Consider the following 21914-nt stretch of genomic DNA (forward strand, 5'->3'; position numbering starts at 1 on the left):
CGCCCAGGCTAGACAATCTTGGCTCACTGCAACCTCTACCTCCCAGGTTAAAGAGATTCTCGTTCCTCAGCCTCCCAAGTAGCTGGGATGACAGGGGTGTGCCACTATGCCTGGCTAATTTTTTGGTATTTTTAATAGAAATGGGGTTTCACCATGTTGGCCAGGCTGGTCCTGAACTCCTGGCTTCAAGTGATCCATCCCTTGGCCTCCTCCCAAAGTGCTAGGATTACAGGCGAGCCACAGCACAGGGGCCTAAAGTGGAAACTTTTTAAACCTAATCCAAGACTAGAAAAAGATATACTTAATAACATGAATTGTTACATGGTATTTTTTTTTTTTCTTTTTTGAGACATTGTCTCACTCTATTGCCAGGCTGGAGTGCAGTGGCATGATCTCAGCTCACTGCAACCTCCGCCTCTGGGGTTCAAGAAATTCTCCTGCCTTAGCCTCCCAAGTAGCTGGTACTACCGGTGCACACCACCACACCCAGATAATTTTTTTTTTTTTTTTTTTTGAGACGGAGTTTTGCTCTTGTTACCCAGGCTGGAGTGCAATGGCGCTATCTCGGCTCACCGCAACCTCTGCTTCCTGGGTTCAGGCAATTCTCCTGCCTCAGCCTCCTGAGTAGCTGGGATTGCAGGCACGCGCCACCATGCCCAGCGAATTTTTTGTATTTTTAGTAGAGACGGGGTTTCACCATGTTGACCAGGATGGTCTCGATCTCTCGACCTTGTGATCCACCCGCCTCGGCCTCCCAAAGTGCTGGGATTACAGGCTTGAGCCACCGCGCCCGGCCAATTTTTGTATTTTTAGTAGAGACAGGGTTTCACCTTGTTGACCAGGATGGTTTTGATCTCCTGACCTCATGATCTACCTGCCTCAGCCTCCCAGAGTGCTGGGATTATAGCGCCTGGCCAACATGTTCATATAAAGAGCAAATCAAAGGGCAGGAACTACTACGTAAAGGAGCAAGGAAGCCAGGTTTCAGATCCTAAGAATTAAAAATAGGTCAGGCGCAGTGGCTCACACCTGTAATCCCAGCACTTTGGGAGGCCAAGACAGGTGGATCACGAGGTCAGGAATTTGAGACCAGCCTGGCCAACATACTGAAACCTCATCTCTACTCTAAAAATATAAAAATTAGCCAGGCATGGTGACACACGCCTGTAGTCCCAGCTACTCAGGAGGTTGAGGCAGGAAAATCACTTGAACCCGGGAGGCAGAGGCTGTGGTGAGTTGAGATCGTGCCACTGCACTCCAGACTGGGCAATAAGGCAAGACTCTGTCTCAAAAAAAAAAAAAAAAAAAAAAAAAAAGAATTAAAAATAAAGAAAATATTCTTAATCAGGTTTTTATTTTGTTTTGTTTTTAAGACAGGGTCTTGCTCTGTTGCCCAGGCTAGAATGCAGTGGCTTGATATTGGCTCACTGCAACCTCTGCCTCCTGGGCTTAAGCAATCCTCCCAACTCAGCCTTCTGAGTAGCTAGGACTATAGGCCCACACCACCACGCCCAGCTAATTTTTTAATGTTTTTGTAGAGACAGAGTTTTGCCATGCTGGCCAGGCTGGTCTTGAACTCCTGAACTCAAGTGATCCTTCCACCTTGGCCTCCCAAAGTACTGGGATTACAGGCGTAAACCACAGTGCCCAGCCTTAAATTGGTTGTTTAAAGGCATAATTCAAAGGCAAATATCTAAGAAACAAGCCCGACTACATTTTTCTCACCTTTCCCTTCTCCAAATGTCTTCTTGGGAGTAAAATTTCATTTTTAGTTCCAGCCTGCTTATTCTAGTGCTGTTTCAAAGAGCACTAATGTAACCATCATAATGAAGAAGTCATTTACACTTTAAGGAGGTTTAAGCTGGGCCTTAGCATCAAGTTCCATGATTGGCATACAAGTATTCTGCCAGTTACTGGTAATACTAGCATCTGAATCACCTGACTCCCAGTGCCAGAAATTTCCCCACTATTTATTCCACTAACACATGTTGAGCACCTATTATTATACTCAATAGTAGTACCTACTATGTGTTAGGTACTGTTTTAGGTGTTTGGAGTACATCAGTGAATAAAACATACCTCCCTGCCTTTGGAGTTGATTCATTATGTTTGTGATATACAACACTAAGCATAAACCTTGACAATGATAACATTATTACAGTTTTATACATGGACCTTTCTCCTATTATCTATGTGTGTTTTTAAGTACTTCTCTCTCCCACACCCCAACCTTTTTTTTTTTTTTTTTGAGACAGAGTCTTGCTCTGTCACCCAGGCTGGAGTGCAGTGGTGCAATCTGGGCTCACTGCAACCTCCGCCTCCCCAGTTCAAGCGATTCTCATGCTTCAGCCCTCTGAGTAGCTGGCCTTACAGGTGCCCACCACCATGCCCAGTTAATTTTTGTATTTTTTGTAGAGATGAATTTCGCCATGTTGTCCAGACTCGTCTCGAACTCCTGACCTCAAGTGATCTGCCTGCCTTGGCCTCTCAAAGTGCCGGGATTACAGGCCTGAGCCACCACACCTGGCCTCTTTGTTTTTCTTAAAGACAGCATCTCACTCTGTTGCCCAGGCTGGTGTGCAGTGGGGCAATCTCAGCTAACTGCAACCTCCACCTCCCAGGTTCAAGCGCTTCTTATACCTCAGCCCTCCCGAGTAGCTGGGACTACAGGCGTGTGCCACTACATTTGGTTAATTTTTGTATTTTTAGTAGAGATGGAGTTTTGCCACGTTGCCCAAGCTGGTCTCAAACTCCTGGCCTCAAGTGATCCGTCCACCTCCACCTCCCAAAGTGCTGGGATTACAGGCGTGAAGCACTGCTCCCGGGCTTTTGGTTTTTTTTTTTCTTGAGACAGAGTCTCACAAGTTGTCACCCAGCCTGGAGTGCAATGGCAGGATCAGAGCTCATTGCAACCTTGACCTCCCAGGCTCAAGTATCTGGGACTATAGAAGCAGACCACCACTGCTGGCTAGTTTTTTTTTTTGTAGAAATGAGGTCTCACTATTGTTGCCCGGGCTGGTCCCAAACTGCTGGGCCCAAGCTGTTCTCCTGCCTCAACCTCCTGAATGCTGAGATTACAGATGTGAGCCACCAGGCCCAGCCTAAAGTCCTTATCTCCTAATTAACACACACTCTCTCCTATGTAAGTAATCTCTTTTATTAAAGGCATATCTGGGGATTCCAGGGCTTAAAATAGACAAGCTTTCATAGAAACCTCTAATAGAATTAGCACCTTCTCAGGCTGGAAACCTCTTTCCATATCAGTTTCCTAAACTTAAAATGCACTGGGTGTGGGAATTCTTCTTTTCAACGGCAGCATGGCAGCAAACATGGAGAAAGAGACTCACGTTTTCAGCGCCATCCTTGCACACAGCTAACTGCCAGTCTACCTGAGTTCTCTGCCGTCCTTCTCCCCCTGCCAAGCCTCAGGTTCCTACCGAGCTGGGCTACACCATTTACAACCCTATTTCACCCTACATATGCCTCCACATTCCACGGAGGGCACTAATATCCTTCCGCACCCCTTTCCTTCCCTGGTCAACAAACAATTCCTCAGTAGTCACTTTTTATTGAAATAAAAGTTTGCCCCACATTTCCTAACAGGCTGTCCCAAATACAACACCTTGTCTTTGCTTCAAGGCACTTTTATTTATATCATTTGAATCTCGGGAGAAAGGTGGGGATAAGCGATCATTGGGTGAGACCGAAAGTCTGGAGTGAAGGAGATTCTTGCTCAGGGCCAGGACGCACGTGAGGAGGCGCTCACTGCACTAGCACGACCCTGAGTCAGTACTCCTTTACACTTCGTGCCTTGGGAGCCTTACTCACCTCGCCCTAGTCCCGGCCCTGTTTTTACTACTACCCCTTCCTCAACATCCCCGAAAGCCATCGCAAGCTCAGTTCCGGTCTCTAGCCCTCACCAAGCGCAGCTCCAGGTCCCCAGAGTCCACCCTATTAAAGGCCCCCGCAGGTGCCACCGCCCACCCTCGCCCTTTGGGCGCTGGGTCTCCCGCCCACCGGCCCACCCCGCTGTCCAACGGGATTCCCCGTCCCGGAGCCCGCCCCCGCTGCTCCTCCTCCCGGGCACACAGCCCTCGCAGCCTCAGACGCCGTCCTCGCCTGGGGCTCCCTCGCCCTGTCGCCCCCAATTCCCTCAGCCCTCGGAACGGGGAGAGGCGCCTGCTACCCCGGGCCAGGCAGGCAGTGTGTCCTTCGGGTTCCTTCCAATTCCTTGATCCCTCCGCCTCTCCCTCTCTCAGGCCCCGGGCGGCGAGGGGAGGAGGCCCGGCCCCACCGCCCGGCCCAGGCTTGTTTACTCACTCACCCTCCATCCCGAGCCGCAGGGACCCGCCGCTAAGACGCATGCGCGCCGCGCTCCCACCCCTGCGCCGCGCCCCGCCCCGCGCCTCCTCCCGGCGCGTGCGCGTTGACCCACTCGTGCCACGAGGACGCACGTCTGTCGTTTGCCACCAAAAACCCGCACTCAGGAGTCTTGGCGGGTTCAGCCAGCCCGACGGCTTACAAAACGGCGCTGGGAGGGGAGAGGAAGGGCTCTGGGGAAACTTTCGCATTAATATCTTCCGGAAGACCCCATTCAGCAGATGCGCCATCCCCACATGCTGGTGACAAGCCACATCTCACTCTAGCGTTTGACGCCAACCTAGAGCACCTTCATACCGACGCTTCATACCAATGCTCCACCCCTACCAGTTCCCCAGACACCGGCCTATGGGCTGTAAGTCCTTTATTTATGTCTTATCTCCCTATTTCTGTCCATAGTTGTTCTAGTCACTTAGAATCAAAATTATAGCCTTGTATAAAAATAAATCCCCACAAGACACCTACTAGTTAAAAGACATCACCTTAACCAAGTGATCAAAGTTAACATCACTAATGGTGAGAGGTACTGTTTTCTTCTTCCTCTCCTTTTTTTTTGCGGGGAGGGGGGGCGGGGGACAGAGTCTAGCTCTGTCGCCCAGGCTGGAGTGCAGTGGTGCAATCTCGGCTCACTGCAACCTCCATCTTCTGGGCTCAAGCCATTCTCCTGCCTCAGCCTCTGGGGTAGCTGAGAATACAGGCCCATGCCACCACGCCAGACTAATTTTTGTATTTTTAGTAGAGATGTGGTTTCACCAAGTTGGCCAGGCTGCTCTGGAACTCCTGACCTCAGGTGATTCTCTCACCTCGGCCTCCCAAAGTGCTGAGATTGCAGGTGTGAGCAACCACGCCCCGCCTCCCTCTTCTTTTTTCAGGAGACAGGGTCTTGCTGTGTTGCCCAGGCTGGTCTTGAACGCCAGGGCTCAAGCCATCCTCCTGCCTTGGCTTCCCAAAGTGCTAGGATTACAGTCACGAGCCATTGCTCCCGGCTGAAAGGTATTCTTACCAGGACCCTCTCAACATGATGCAATGAGAAGCACACAAAATTATTTCTGTGGTATTCTTGACAAACAAGCATAAGCTGATTTTTTTTGTTTTTTGTTTGTTTGTTTGTTTGTTTTGAGTCGGAGTTTCACTCTTGTTGCCCAGGCTGGAGTACAAAGGTGCAATCTCAGCTCACAGCAACCTCTGCCTCCCAGGTTCAAGCAATTCTCCTGCCTCAGCCTCCCAAGTAGCTGGGATTACAGACATGCACCACCAAACCTGGCTAACAGTATTTTTAGTAGAGATGGGGTTTCTCCATGTTGGCCAGGCTGGTCTCGAACTCTGGACCTCAGGTGATCTACCCACCTCAGCCTTCCAAAGTGCTGGGATTAAAGGCATGAGCCATCATGCCCTGCCTGCATAAGCTTAATTTAATTATGAGGAAACATCAGACAAATTCAAAATGAGTGACAATCTACAAAATAACTGGCCAGTATCTTCAAGTGTCAAGGTCATGAAAGACAAAGGGTGAGGAAACATCTCAGATTGGGAGGCTGAGGAGATATAACAACTAAATGTAATGTGTGATCCTGGATTGAGTCCTGGTGGAGAAAAAGAACACCAGTGGGATAAGTTGATGAAATTAGAGTAAAGTCCTAGATTAGTTAATAGTATCTTATCAATCTTATTCCTGGTTTTAATCATTGTAATTCAGGAAGTTTGATGGACATATAGGAATGCTACCATATTTGCAACTCTAGTAAATCTGAAATTATTTCAAAATACAAATTTTTACAATCAAAAATTAAAAATGCAAAATAACATCTTGATTTTGTCTCAAAGCGTATAATTAGAAAAGCTTATAATACTCATTTTTTTCAAGTAATCTTCATAACAACCCTGTGAAGTATACATAGGACAACTTCAGTTTACACATAAGGTTATTCTGGCATAAAGGAGTTAAAAGACTTGTCTTGCCGGGTGTGGTGGGTGGCTCACACTTCGGGAGGCCCAGGCAGATCACCTGAGGTCAGGAGTTCTAGACCAGCCTGGCCAACATGATGAAACCCCGTCTCTACTAAAAATACAAAAATTAACTGGGCGTGGTGGCAGGCGTCTGTAGTCTCAGCTACTTGGGAAGCTGAGGCAGGAGAATTGCTTGAACCCAGGAAGCGGAGGCAGATGTTGCGGTGAGCCAAGATTGCGCCATTGCACTCCAGCCTGGGCAATAAGAGCTAAACTCCGTCACAAAAAAAAAAAAAAAAAAAAAAAAAAAAAAAAAGACTTGCCTTACACAGATGAATAATCCTGTTAGGTTTTAAACTCAGGTCGCTGGATTCCATCCAGATTTAGTGTTCTTTTCCCTCCTATAAAAAACTTTAACTTTGCTGTTTTTCCCTTGCCGCTATCCATTTAACTACTAAGTCAGGCAAATATTCCTTTATACTTGGAATTTGCAGTGACATTCCTTTCTATTCCCACTGCCTTCTAGATAAGTCGTTCTCAAACTTGGCTCACAACTGGGGAGCTTGAGGAGCTTTAATAACTACTGATGCCCATTTCCTACACCCAAAAGTCTGATTAATTGGTCTAGGGCATGGCCTGAGCTTCAAGAGTTTTTTTGTTTTGTTTTGTTTTTGTTTTTCTTGCCAGATCAGTACAAAACTTCAAGAGTTTTTAAAGCATCCAGGTGATTACAATGTGTAGTGAAGTTTGAGAGCCATTGTATATTAATAGTTGTTGGAAGAAAGAATGTGTTTTTTTTTTTTTTTTTTTTTTTTTTTGAGACGGAGTTTCGCTCTTGTTACCCAGGCTGGAGTGCAATGGCGCAATCTCGGCTCACCGCAACCTCCACCTCCTGGGTTCAGGCAATTCTCCTGCCTCAGCTTCCTGAGCAGCTAGGATTACAGGCACGCGCCGCCATGCCCAGCTAACTTTTTGTATTTTTAGTAGAGACGGGGTTTCACCATGTTGACCAGGATGGTCTCGATCTCTTGACCTCGTGATCCACCTGCCTCGGCCTCCCAAGAAAGAAAGTGTTTTAACTAAGGAGAGATGTTCAGAAGATCTGAATGTCAGGAGAGAGACTAGTGAGAGATTTGGAAACCATCAATATATTGATGGTAACTGAAGCCACAGGATTGGACAACACGGCCTTAAGAGAGGTTGCCAAGTAACAAGAGAATAATCACAAAGACATTTTGACCTACCAAAGTTTGGTTCCAGAAATATTTTGAGGTGGAAAGGAAGTTGAAGGGGTTTATGCTAAAGCTGTAGATCAGAATCTGATGTACAGCCCAACCTAAGCCCCCCCTCCTCTTTAAGCCTTCCAGCCCTCCTGGATTTCCCAGCCCTTCAACTTCAGTATCACTTTACACTCACTGCTACACTGTAAACCTCTTTCACCTCCACCATGATAGGACTACACACAGGGCTTCATAACCCTCATTCACTGAAGAATTATAAAAACAACTTCCGGGCTGGGCACAGTCACTCACGGCTATCATCCCAGCAATTTGGGAAGCTGAGGTGTGGGGGATCACCTGAGGTGGGAGTTTGAGACCAGCCTGACCAACATGGAGAAATCCTGTCTCTACTAAAAATACAAAAATTAGCCAGGCATGGTGGCACATGCCTGTAACCCCAGCTACTGGGGAGGCTCAGGCAGGAAAATCGCTTGAACCCGGGAGGCAGAGATTTTGGTGAGCCGAGATCATGCCATTGCACTCCAGCCTGGGTAACAAGAGTGAAACTGTGTCTCCAAAAAAAAAAAAAAAAAAAGCCGGGTGTGGTGGCACATGCCTGTAGTCCCATAGTCCCAGCTACTTGGGAGGCTGAGGTGGGAGGATTGCTTGAGTCCAGGAGTTCTGGGCTGTAGTGCGCTATGGCGCACTAAGTTCAGCATCAACATGGTGACCTCCCGGGAGCAGGGGACCATCAGGTTGCCTAAGGAGGGGTAAACTAGCTCAGGTCGGAATCGGAGCAGGTCAAAACTCCCGTGCTGATCAGTAGTAGGATGGCACCTATGAATAATCACTGCACTCCAGCCTGGGCAACATAGCAAGACCCCATCTCTAAAACAAAAACAACAACAAAAACAACAACAAAAATCACAACTTTTTCGGCTGGGTGCAGTGGATCACACTTATAATCCCAGCACTTTGGGAGAATTAGGCGGACAGATCACTTGAGCTCAGGAATTCGAGACCAGCCTGGGCAACATGGTGAAATCCCATCTCTACAAAGAATACAAAAAAATTAACCAGGCATGGTTGCGTGGGCCTGAGCCTGGGAAGTCAAGGCTACAGTGAGCCGTGATTGCACCACTGCAGTCCAGCTTGGGCAACAGAATAAGAACCTGTCTCAATAATAATAACAATAATAATAATAACAACTTTTCACATTACCAATAAGCATGAGGTTCTTGGAGGAAAATTTGTTTGCCGGTTGGTTCTTCCTCATTGTGATGGGACAGTTTTTCCTGAGACCAGACCCTTTCTTAGCTGACATTTCCTGAGATACTGCCAGCCAACCTTTGGCTAGCTCTTCCTCTACAAATCTTTTTTTTTTTTTTTTTTTTTTTTTCAGCCCTTCAGGTCTTTGTCCTGTAAATTCGTAGAAAAACTGCTGGCAAGTGGTCAGCAACTGGACCTTTGAAAAACAGTACAACCACCCCTGCCCCACTCCTCCCGGCCCCGCCCCCAGGCAGTTAATGGCAGAAGGGAATAACTGTGTCACTCCTGGCTTCCAGTTGCTCATGTTGCTCTTAAATTGGAGGCCTCTGGGGCTAAAAGCAACTGGACAAAGTGTGCTGAATAGCCTAATAGGGCTGGTTCTTTTTCTGAAAGTTCCCTACTGCAGAAAAATAAAATTATGTGTTTAATTTTTGAAACCCGATGCCTGATTTGCCCTGGCAGCTACTCTCCTGGGCTTGGCCCAGAGTCCAGCAACCCTAGTATACTGATTAATACCAGCTCAACTTGGTCCCTGGAGAAGAAGAGCATTATTTACTTGACCATTTTCTTAAATCCTTTTTAATTTGCTTATATTTTAGCATGATCTTCTTGGCTTTAACAGGCTGTATCTTTGACCACCGGCCCCAGCGAAGCCTTAGGGAAGGCCGCTCCGCTCTGTGCACTCACATCCCCATCACAAAGCAAGATTCTGTTTAAGCCCATGATTAGAAACAACAGGTCACATGTCCTAGTCCTTCTGGGACGGGCAAGTTCTAAGTGTACTTTCGGCCCCTGCTGGTCCTCAGGTCACTGGTAGAAAGGGAAGGAGATGATGCTTCTCAGAGTTCAAACAGAGCTCTCTGCACTAGCATTCCCGCCTTCCAACCTGAGCCCCCTTCGGATGGTGACCCCTTGGCCTGTTGTGCTTCTCCCTTGTAATGCCCACAGAGATATCAAATAGCAGTTTTCGGAGGGGACACGGAGGACTGAGGAAAGGCTGGGCCCCAGACAGTCCCTCATAGGGAAGTGTAAACACAGCTGTGGAGATGGGAGCAAACCATCCTCCCTCCCCCCAGTTCCCACCCAGAAGCAGGGAAAGGCCACCCTGCCGTGAAGAAACAAACAAGAAAACAAAGCGAAGCACAACCCAAAAGCTGCACGAAGGTCACCAGAAACTGGGGCTGCTGCCCAGGATTTGGTGGGGCCCGTTGAAGTGCCAGACCCCTCCCTGAACACTTAGAGGTGAAGGCGGCTCCAAAGCAAGTTGAGGTCTGGACATAACAGAGCCTGGAAACAGGGCTCAGTTTCTGAAGCCTCTCCATTCCTGGACACTTTGTCCTCTGATCGCAAAATCCTAGCTTTCTGCCTTAGGTACTTAGCTCCTGACCCCTAGTTGCTTAGGGATCATAATAATGAATTCAATTCAGCAAGTAAGAACAGGCCCACAATAAACCCTTGTCCATGGCTGTTACAAATTTAAACTCTGAGCCTCCAAGCCAAAATATCAGAAAGGGCTTCCTTAGTCTTTGTGAATTACAAAATAAATAATTCCAGCAGGAAGGGACTTTCTCTTCTGGGCACTCATTTGGGTGGGAGTCATGGGGTATGTGCCTATTAATGCACATACACTCAAAGCTCCAACCCCACAGCTAGGGTGGTGCTGCCGGTCCTTGCTCTCAGCACAGTTAATGCAGGGTCTTGATCCCTCAGAACACGCCTTTGGCACAGCCCTGCCTGGGAAGTAGCTCTGATCGGGTGGACAGCTAATGAGCTGTGCTTCCTTTCTGGCCATTAGGGTCCTCAACTGTGAAAATGAACTGGCAGAACAAGAGAAAATGGTAATGGCTTTCAAATACTGAGTACTTACTGTGTGCCTGACACTGTCCTGAGAGCTTTATACAAATCATCTGATTTCATATGAATCAGGAATGTTCTTATCCCGTTTACAGCTGGGAAAACTAAGGTTTAGAGAGATCCTATAACCTTCCCCAGGTCATCCAGCTGGTAAGTGGTATGGCCAGGATTTGGGTTCGGTCATTCTGACCCCCCTAGTCAATGCTCTGAACCACTCCTCTATACCGCCTCTCTTCCCTGAGGTCTTCTCGCTCTGACATCATGATTCTGGATTTTCTCCAATGCTTTCTGCTCTCACCAGTGGTGCCAGAAAGAGAACGTGTTTGGGACTCTAGTCTGCAAGTCAGGAGGAAAAGAACTCCTGAAAGTTAAGGGGCTCCTTACTTTCTCTGTACTGGAGATGCCAATCAAAGCTGGACACTCGGCAGACCCCCGTATCAACAGGGAACATACAGCCTGTGTGGAAGACAAACAAATCCCGGCCAGACAGGAAAAGGGAGTTTCCCCTGGTTCTGTGACTTCCCTTTCTCTCTTCCCTATCAGCAGGGTCCCACGCTGCTGATGCTATGGCCTTTTGAACCCTTCTGTGTCTAGGCTGAAACACCAGCCTACACAGATACTTTGGGAACAAGAGAAGTGACCATTGTATTCACAGTACACACATCTACAAACTATATCCACGATACTGTATGTAAAGGAACAAAACCAAATCACATAAATCACATATATCTATACATTTAACAAGTGGCTTTTAGCATTTATATTATCGCTAGACATTGCACTGGGTAGGAATCTCATGTAATCCTGGCAAAATGCCTGGGAGTCAGGTATTATCCCCACTTTACAGAGAAGGACACTGAGGCTTAGGGAAATTGACAACATTTTCCATGGCCGTAGGCTGGTAAGAAGGAGAGCTGCAATTCAAATCCAGGCTAAGCCTGTCTGACTCCAAAGTCTATGTTCTTTTCAATAAAAGGAGTGTTTTATAGTAAAAAGAGCAAAATTATGAAACTGTAAAGATCCCAGAATATCATGGAAATATAGTTGTCATAATAATATGATAATAATAATAATATGATAGTAACTTCCATTTATCGCATGCTTAGGAGTGCCAGGCATTGGGCCAAATACTTCACGTATTTTTTCTCTACTGCTCAGCCAGATACATGATAGTAATCTCATTTTGCAGATAAGAAGCCAAGCTCAGAGGAGTTAAGTAACGTGCACCAAAGTTTGCTTTTTTTTTTTTTAATACAAAGTCTCACTCTGTCGCCCAAGCTGGAGTGCAGTAGTGCAATTTTGGCTCACTGCAACCTCCGCCTCTCAGGTTCAAGTGATTCTCCTGCCTCAGCCTCCCAGTAGCTGGGATTACAGGCATGCGCCACTGCTCCTGACTAATTTTTTGTATTTTTAGTAGAGACAGGATTACACCACATTGACCATGCTGGTCTTGAACTCCTCACCTCGGATTATCTGCCTGCCTCGGCCTCCCAAAGTGCTGTGATTGAGGTGTGAGGCACCTCGCCTGGCCGCACAAAGTCTGATACAGCCAAATAAGCGATGGAGCTGGAATGCAGACCCAGATTTACTTGACTCCAAAGTGTGTGCTCCTAAGCACTAAGGCAGTAATAAGAATAATGTAGCATTGGTCAAATGTGGTGGCTCACACCTATAATCCCACCCAGCACCTTGGGAGGCTGAGGTGGGTGGATCACCTGAGGTTGGGAGTTTGAGACCATCCTGACCAAAACGGGAGAAACCCCGTCTTTACTAAAAATACAAAATTTGCTGGGTGTGGTGGTGCATGCCTGTAATCTCAGCCACTTGGGAGCCTGAGGCAGGAGAATCGCTTGAACCGGGAGGTGGAGGTTGCAGTGAGCCAAGATTGTGCCACTGCATGTTAGCCTAGGCAACAAGAGCAAAACTCCATCTAAAAATAAAAGGAATAATGTAGTATTAACTATGGGCCAAGTTGTGCTTTAAGTGCTTTATGCTTTATATCTTGTAACTTACAGAAATTATCACCTCCGTTTTCCAGATGAGAAAAATATTGCCTTTTATAGTATTACTTATGCTCATATTACAGACATCATACATTAAACACACGTGTTATTAGTGCTATGTTTGCTTAACATGTTAGATCCTTGCTTATGAGCTAGAAAATAATGTATTACTTTTTCAACTGTCCATCTAATGTGTTAGAGTCTTGCAGGAAAGAATGTGGAAAAGTACTGTCTATAGACAAAGTAAGCATAATCAGGAGAGAGCAGTAGTGCATGGGGAAAGCTGTCTGTGCCATGAGGAGCCCTGTCAGGTTGCCTGTCTGGCCAATCTTCCTTTTTCTTTCCTATTCAATTCTCTCTAGCAGGTTGACTTCTATCAGGTATTGTGTAGCAGAGGTTAGGTGCTTAGGCTTTAGCTTGGATGAGTTACTTAATCTTTATTTTATTTTTTTATATAGAGACAGGGTTTCACCATGTTGGCCAGGCTTTTCTCAAACTCCTGACCTCAGATGATCTGCCCACCTCGGTCTCCCAAAGTGCTGGGATTACAGGCATGAGCCACCTTGCCCAGCCTCTTTTTTTTTTTTTTTTTTAATGTCCTCGGGTGGCTTATCAGTTAGAGGGTTCTCAATAGAATGTCTTTTTCTTTTCTTTCTTTCTTTTCTTTTTTTTTTGAGACTGAGTCTTGCTCTTTTACTCAGGCTGGAGTGCAGTGGTGCAATCTCGGCTCACTGCAACTTCCGCCTCCTGGTTTCAAACTATTTTCCTGCCTCAACCTCTCAAGTAGCTGGAATTATAGGCATGCACCACCATACCTGGGTAATTTTTGTATTTTAGTAGATGCAGAATTTCACCATGTTGGCCAGGCTGGTCTTGAACTCCTAACCTCAGGTGATCCACCTGCCTCAGCCTCCCAAAGTGCTGGGATTACAGGCCTGAGCCACTGCGCCAGGCCCTCAGTAGAATTTCTTATGGGATTTGTGTTCATTTTTTTTTTAATGTGGGTTGATTGATGGCTGTTCAAGCACAAGAGAAATGTATTTTCCTCCGGGATGCAGTGAAGAGGTTAACTTAATTCTGTTTGTTTTTTTGTTTCATTTTTTTCCCTACGGAGTCTCACTCTTGTGGCCCAAGCTGGAGTGCAGTGGCGCAATCTCAGCTCACTGCAACCTCCGCCTACCGGGTTCAAGCAAGTCTCCTGCCTCAGCCTCCTAAGTAGCTGGGATTACAGGTACCTGCGACGACGCCCAGCTAATTTTTGTATTTTTACTAGAATACAAAAATTGTAGAATACAAAAATTGTATTTAGTAAAATACAAAAATTTTTAATTTTTGTATTTTAAGTTTCACCATGTTGGCCAAGCTGGTCTGGAACTCCTGATCTCAGGTGATCCACCTGCCTTGGCCTCCCAAAGTGCTGGGGTTACAGGCGTGAGCCATCACACCTGTCCTGTTTGTTTTTGATGTGGGGTTTTGCTCTGCTGCCCAGGCTGGAGTACCATGGCATGATCATGCTCATTGCAGCCTCAACTTCTGGGCTCGAGCAATCCTTCCACCTCAGCCTCTCAAGTAGCTGGGACTACAGGCACACACCACTGGGCCCAGATAATTTTTTGTAGAGATGGGGTCTCTCTATATTGCCTAGGCTGGTCTCAAGCCCCTGGGCTTAAGCAATGCTCCTTTCACCTCAGCCTCCCAAACTGTTGGTATTACAGGAGTGAGCCACCATGTCTGGCCCTTAATCTTTGAGCCTCAGTTTTCTGTCTGTAAAGTGAGTTGCTATAATAATAATTTTTTTTTTTTTTAGATTGAGTCTCGTTCTATCGCTCAGGCTGGAGTGTAGTGGCACAATCTCAGCTCACTGCAACCTCCACCTCCAGGGTTTAAGCAATTCTCTGCCCCAGCCTCCTGAGTATCTGAGATTATAGACACCTGCCACCACACCCAGCTAATTTTTGTATTTTTAGTAGAGACGGGGGTTTCACCATTTTGGTCAGACTGGTCTCGAACTCCTGACCTCGTGATCCACCCCCCCCACCCCGCTTGGCCTCCCAAAGTGCTGGGATTACAGGCATGAGCCACTGTGCCCAGCCCAATACTTAATTTAATACTTCAGTTTTAAATAAAACAATTTGTCTGATGCATTGAGCATATGAGCATATTGCTTGTCATCTTCAAGGCTTGGTAAACAAAACGTGAGTACCCTGTGCTATACAGTATCCAGGGTCCTAGGGTCCTGAGATGGGGTAGAAAGGTTCCTGAGGAGGGTTTCACAGGACAGTCCTAATACATGGAGGAAGAAAGCAATCCTGGCAGCTGGCATTGGGTCCTACAGCAACCATGAGTCAGCCCTAGGTGCCAAGGGACTAGCTATGTTCTCAGCACTGCTGGGTGTGTGCTGTGGGTCATTTGGCCACGGTCCTTGACAGTCACACTGCCTGAGCATCGTTCTTGTAAATCTGGCCTGGATTCTTTTTCAAAACAGCCTCTGCCATGTGATGTCATGGTCCAGCCAGGGTTGGAGAAGGAAGGAGGAGAAGGGTGTGTGCACATAGTCTGGGGATCTTCCTATTTGTCAAGGAGTCCATCTGGTCCTGGGAGAAACTCTCTATCCTTCTCTCCTCCTTTCCAGATCCAGTAAGAAATTAGTATTCTGATCTGGAGTGAGAGGAGGTAATAAATCAGAATGGTTAAGAAATGAACCTTAACATCAAGCTATCCTGGGTTTAAACCCTGGCTCTGCCAATTACTAGCTCTGGGACCGTAAAACTTTCTCCACCTGTTTCCCCATTTCACACATGGAGAAGATAATTCTGATGTTATAGTGGTGTGGCTTTAAGAGATATATGCAGGCCGGGCGCGGTGGCTCAAGCCTGTAATCCCAGCACTTTGGGAGGCCGAGGCCGGTGGATCACGAGGTCAAGAGATCGAGACCATCAAGGTCAACATGGTGAAACCCCGTCTCTCCTAAAAATACAAATATTAGCTGGGCATGGTGGCATGTGCCTGTAATCCCAGCTACTCAGGAGGCTGAGGCAGGAGAACTGCCTGAACCCAGGAGGCGGAGGTTGCAGTAAGCCGAGATCGCGCCATTGCACTCCAGCCTGGGTAACAAGAGCGGAACTCCGTCTCAAAAAAAAAAAAAAAAAAAAAAAAGAGATATGCAAAGCTTTCAGCACGTGTCAGTAGACACACTGTGTAGCCTGTAGTAAGTGTTCAATAAATGGTAGTGACTGTTAGATACCCAGCAGCTGATGAGTAATATGACTTGATTAATTTCTCTGGAAAGAGCCTGTTTTTTCCAACGGCCTTTTTTTCTGACAGAGTTTCACTCTTGTTGCCTAGGCTGGAGTGCAATGGCACAATCTCGGCTCACTGCAACCTCTCCCTCCCGCGTTCAAGTGATTCCTCCTGCCTCAGCCCCCCAAGTAGCTGGATTACAGGCAGGCACAGCCACCACACCCAGCAAATTTTTTGTATTTTGAGTAGAGATTTTCATCATGTTGGTCTGGCTGGTCTCGAATGCCTGACCTCAGGTGATTCACCTGCCTGGGCCTCCCAAAGTGCTGGGATGACAGGCGTGAGCCACCACTCCCGGCCCAGTGATCATCTTCCCCCTTGAAATGTAGTCAGGCTCCTCCCAGGTGTGGGAGCGATGGCTCTGAAGATTGGGAGTCTGGGGACAGATGGAGCAGTTGTGACTCCAATCCTTCCTCTTCTCTCCCTTCACTGGCTCCATGGCTATAGCTCCTCTAGTTCTCCCTGCTGTCTCCTTTCCCTCTCAGGAAGTCGGTCTCTTCTCTCTAGTTAGGAAGGACCAGCCCCTACCAGCCAGGACTTCTGGCTTCCCCGACCCTGACTCTTTCTCACATCTTCTTTTGTGCTCTGCTCTTCATTTTTCAGACAGCTGGGGGAGAAACCAGCATGAATGAATGTCGGTGCACCACAGAGATGCTTATTCCAGGATGCCCCACATATAGCTTCAGAATGTAGACGGTCCTAGCACTTTTTCTTCCTCCTGGGTGGCTCTGAATTTGTGTGTGTGGTAGGGGTGGAGGTTCAAGATTAGAGATGCCACTCTTTCGAAGGGTCAAGTCACCTGTTGCCCTGCTCCAGGCAGGATGGCCCTGTAGCAAGAAGGGAAATGGAAGTAGGACAGTAGTAGGATCCCTGCTCATGAGGAATTATCCTACTTTGGGGCCAGAAGTCTCAGGACAATGTCCAGCTGGACAAGAACCGATCCTTCTCTTTCCAAGCACTAAGTGGTGGAGGCAGAAGAATAAGGAAATGTGTAAGAACCTTAAAAACTAGATAGATCTCCAGCTAGGCATAGTGGCTCACACCTGTAATCCCTGCATTTTGGGAGGCCAAGGCCGGTGGGTTACTTGAGGTCAGGAGTTTGAGACCAGCCTGACCAACATGGTGAAACTCTGTTTCTACTAAAAATATAAAAATTAGCCAGGCGTGGTGGTGGGTGCCTGTAATCCCAGCTACTCGGGAGGCTGAAGCAGGAGAATTGCTTGAACCCGGGAGGCAGAGGTTGCAGTGAACCAAGATAGCACCATTGCACTCCAGCGTGGGCAACAAAAGCAAAACTCTTGTCTAAAAAAAACTACAAACTACAAAAAACAAAAAACCAAACTAGATTTCTGAACCAGGTGTGGTGGCTCATGCCTGTAATCCCAGAACTTTGGGAGGCCGAGGTGGGGGGAATCACTTGAGGTTAGCAGTTTGATACCAGCCTGGCCAACATGGTGAAACCCCGCCTCTACTAAAAATACAAAAATTGGTTGGGCCTTGTGGGGGGGCGCCTGTAATCCCAGCTACTTGGGAGGCTAAGGCTAAGGCGGGAGAATCACGTGAACCTGGGAGGCAGAGGTTGCAGTGAGCTGAGATCACACCACTGTGCCTCACCCTGTGTGACAGCAAGACTCTGTCTCAAAAATAAATAAGTAAATAAATAAATAACAAAAAAATTAGATTTCACTGGGTATAAGGAAGAAAAGACTAAAGGCAATACTATGTACAGTTAAAAAGAAAGAGGCATGTATATATATATAGTATCATGGAAAAATATCCAAGACATGTTACTAAGTCTTCCTTCCTTTCCCCCCGCTTTTCCTTCCCCTTTCTTTCTTCTTTTTCTATTTTGAGACAAGATCTCACTCTGTAGCCCCTGCTGGAGTGCAGTGGAATGATTATGGCTCAATTGAAATTCTGGGCTCAAGGGATCCTCCTGTCTCAGCTTGCTGTAGCTGGGACTACAAATGTGCGCCACCAAGCCTGGCTAATTTATTTTTATTTTTTGTAGAGACAGGGTCTTGCCATGTTGCCCAGGCTGCTCTCGCACTCCTGACTTCAAGTGATCCTCCTGCCTTAGTCTCCCAAAGTGTTGGGTTTACAGGTGTGAGCCACTGTGCCTGGCGTCTTTATTTTTGTTGTTATTATTAATTTTTTAGACAGAGTCTTGCTATATCACCAGGCTAGTCTCCAATTCCTGGGCTCAAGTTTCCTGAGTAACTGGGACTACAGGCATGAGCTACGTACCCAGCAATAGTATCACGGTTTTTAAAAGTCATTGAGGGCAGGTGTGGTGGCTCATGACTGTAATCCCAGTGCTTTGGGAGGTCGAAGCAGGTGGATCACTTGACATCAGGAGTTCGAGGCCAGCCTGGCCAACATGGTGAAACCCTGTCTCTACTAAAATACAAAAATCAGCTGGGCATGGTGGCGTGCACCTGTAATCCCAGCTTCTCAGGAGGTTGAGGCAGGAGAATCACTTGAACCTGGGAGGCGGAGGTTGCAGTGAGCCAAGATTGCTCCACTGTACTCAAGCCAGGGCAACAGAGCCAAACTCTGTCTCAAGAGAAGAAAAAAAGTCACTGAATAATGATATAAAATCACATTTATGCTTTAAAAAAAATCCAAAATATTTGGGAAATGAGCTAGGAGTGAGGATACAAAGTTTTCTGGGTTAAATATTTCACAACTAGTATATACTTATTAATACTTGTGGTTTAAAAAGTGTTTTTAGCCGGGCGCGGTGGCTCAAGCCTGTAATCCCAGCACTTTGGGAGGCCGAGGCAGGTGGATCACGAGGTCAAGAGATCGAGACCATCCTGGTCAACATGGTGAAACCCCGTCTCTACTAAAGATACAAAAAATTAGCTGGGCATGGTGGCACGTGCCTGTAATCCCAGCTACTCAGGAGGCTGAGGCAGGAGAATTGCCTGAACCCAGGAGGTGGAGGTTGTGGTGAGCCGAGATCGCGCCATTGCACTCCAGCCTGGGTAACAAGAGCGAAACTCTGTCTCAAAAAAAAAAAAAAAAAAAGTGTTTTTATTGTTTGGGTATTTTTGTAGAAATGGGGTTTCTCCAGGCTGATCAGGCTGGTTCTCTAACTCCTGACCTCAGGTGATCCGCCAGCCTTGGCCTCCCAAAGTGCTGGGATAAAAAGTGTATATATTTTTAAAAACGGAGTATCACTCTTGTTGCCCAGGCTGAAGTGCAATGGCACAATCTTGGCTCACTGCAACCTCCACCTCCCAGGTGCAAGCAATTCTCCTGCCTCAGCCTCCCAAGTAGCTGGGATTATAGGCATGTGCCACCACACCCAGATCATTTTTGTAATTTTAGTAGAGATGGGGTTTCACCATGTTAATCAAACTGGATGGTCTTGAACTCCTGACCTCAGGTGATCCACCCACCTTGGACTCCCAAAGTGCTGAGATTACAGGTGTGAGCCACAGCGCCCAGACAAAAAGTGTATATATATATTTTAGACGGAGTCTCCTCTGTCACCCAGGCTGGAATGCAGTGGCATGATCTCGGCTCACTGCAACTTCTGCCTCCCAGGTTCAAGGATTCTCCTGCCTCAGCCTCCCAAGTTGCTTAGACTACCGGCAAGCGACACCATGCCCAGCTAATTTTTGTATTTTTAGTGGAGACGGGGTTTCACCATGTTGGCCAAGGTGGTCTTGATCTGACCACCCACCTTGGCTTCCCAAAGTGCTGGGATTACAAGTGTGAGCCACCACACCCGGTCCAAAAAAGTGCATTTTTTAATAGCAAAAGCACAAAGGGATTTAAAAAGGGAAAGTGAGGGCCCTCAGGAGTGAAAAACAAGGGACTTCCCATGACAAAACCAGCCTCTGTTCATAATACAGCCCTTCCTCCACCCATTGCTACAGATCATCAGATCATGGGACTATCTCCTATGGCTACATGGAAAAGGAAGATGAGCTCTCCTGTCCCTATTCAGTTCCAAAGACCCCTAAAGTTACCTCAGTTACCTAAAAGACCCTCAGTTACCCTAAAGACCCTCAGTTACCAGGATGCCCTCAGAGGCCAATAAAAACATTCAAACATCCAACTCACATGGAAAAGTGGAAGAGGAAAATCAAAACAAGAGAAAATTCCCAGATTCTCCAACTAGACAGTTTAGATACCCGAGCTCAGGAATGACTACAATAAGCTCTCCTTTGGAGGTCTCCACATCATGATGCAAATTCAACCCCAACCCTAGGCTAAAAAGAAAACTTCCTGGCTGGGCACAGCGGCTCATGCCTGTAATCCCAGCATTTTGGGAAGCCGAGGCAGGCGGATCACGAGGTCAGGCAATGGAGACCATCCTGGCCAACATGGTGAAATCCCGTCTCTACTAAAAATACAAAAAATTAGCCAGGTATGGTGGCAAATGCCTGTAATCCCAGCTACTTGGGAGGCTGGGGCAGGAGAATCGCTTGAACCTGGGAGGCAGAGGTTGCAGTGAGCTGAGATCATGCCACTGCACTCCAGCCTGGTGACAGAGCAAAACTCCGTCTCAGAAAAAAAGCTTCCTGAGGGCCAGGTGTAATGGGCTCACACCTGGAATCCCAACACTTTAAGAGCCTGAGGCAGGAAGATTGCTTGAAGCTAGGAGTTTGAGACCAGCTTCAGCAACAAAACAAAACCCCATATCTATAAAAAAAAAAAAAAAAAATGCCTGTTGTCCTAGCTACCGGGGAGACTGAAGCAGGAGTATCTCTTGAGCCCAGAAGCTCAAGACTGCAGTGTGCCATGATACCTCCACTGCACTCCAGTGTGGGCAAGAGAGTGAGCCCCTGTTCCTAAAAAGTAAAATAAGATAAAAATAAAATAAATAGGAACTTCCTACCAAAGTATCTATATTTTCTTTTTTGATCTTAAGGTCATTTTATATATGAAAATGTTAAGCTCCAGTGATGTGAAATATCCTGCCCAAGTGCAGTAAGACAGAGGCAGAACCTACCTTCAGAATCTGCATCAATTTTTTCTTCTTTTATCTATTATAAAATGCTATACTGTCCTTTTATTTTTCTTGAAGACAATCACAGCTCTCTGCAGCCTCAACCTCTGGAGCTCAAGTGATCCGCCTGCCTCAACCCCACGAGTAGCTGGCACTACAGGTGCACACCACTATGTCAGGTTAATTTTAAAAATTTTTTGTAGCTTTTTTTTCTTTTTTGAGACAGAGTTTCGCTCTTGTTACCCAGGCTGGAGTGCAATGGCGCGATCTCGGGTAACCGCAACCTCCGCCTCCTGGGTTCAGGCAATTCTCCTGCCTCAGCCTCCTGAGTAGCTGGGATTACAGGCGTGTGCCACCATGCCCAGCTAGTTTTTTTGTATTTCTAGTAGAGACAGGGTTTCACCATGTTGACCAGGATGGTCTCGATCTCTTGACCTCATGATCCACCGGCTTCGGCCTCCCAAAGTGTTGGGATTACAGGCGTGAGCCACTGCGCCCGGCTTTTTTTTTTCTCTTGTAGAGACAGGGTTTCACTATATTGCCCAGGCTCTATTTTAAATCCAACATTTGCCTTTGTCCCCTTTAATCTTGACCCCAAACCCAGTCCTAACCCATAGTGGGCTCCTTTAATCTAGCCCTAACCCAGTGAAAATGGCTTGTTTTGCTTTCTGCACCTCCTTGCTCCCTCCTCCCATCTTCTCACCCAGAAATCTCCCATGCTTCCTTCTTGAAAACAGCAATCCTGGGCAAACAGGCAGGACTAGATTCAGACAGCCTGGCTCCTTTCTCCATCATTGTAGAAATGATCCTTACCAGGAGGACTTTGGAGTTCATGTCAAGCAGGCCATTGACCCTCTCCCACTGGATTCCTTACAAAAGCAGCCTCTTGACCACCGAGGAGTACAGCACGTTGTCCGTGCTCTTGATCCAACAGCCTGAGATCCTGAGATGAAGACCTCAAGAGAGACCATGACA

At 47.0% G+C, this 21914-nt stretch overlaps 1 protein-coding gene across 6 annotated transcripts in view; it reads right to left on the reverse strand.

Moving 5' to 3' along the window:
* EZH1 (enhancer of zeste 1 polycomb repressive complex 2 subunit) overlaps nucleotides 1-8854 on the reverse strand; it is a 54518-nt gene extending 45664 nt beyond the window's left edge. For 4 of the 6 annotated variants that reach the window (XM_010330595.3, XM_010330596.2, XM_010330597.2 and 1 more), the window contains exon 1: nucleotides 4325-4372. The gene's annotated coding sequence lies outside the window, so the exon portion shown is untranslated. Of the gene's footprint in view, nucleotides 1-4324; nucleotides 4373-8768 lie in introns of those variants that run through there. The other 2 variants (XM_074388745.1, XM_074388744.1) reach the window with 2 other exon arrangements.
* Nucleotides 8855-21914: the final 13060 nt, after the last annotated feature.

This window comes from Saimiri boliviensis, chromosome 17 (assembly GCF_048565385.1).
Source record: "Saimiri boliviensis isolate mSaiBol1 chromosome 17, mSaiBol1.pri, whole genome shotgun sequence".
Classification (NCBI taxonomy): Eukaryota; Metazoa; Chordata; class Mammalia; order Primates; family Cebidae; genus Saimiri; species Saimiri boliviensis.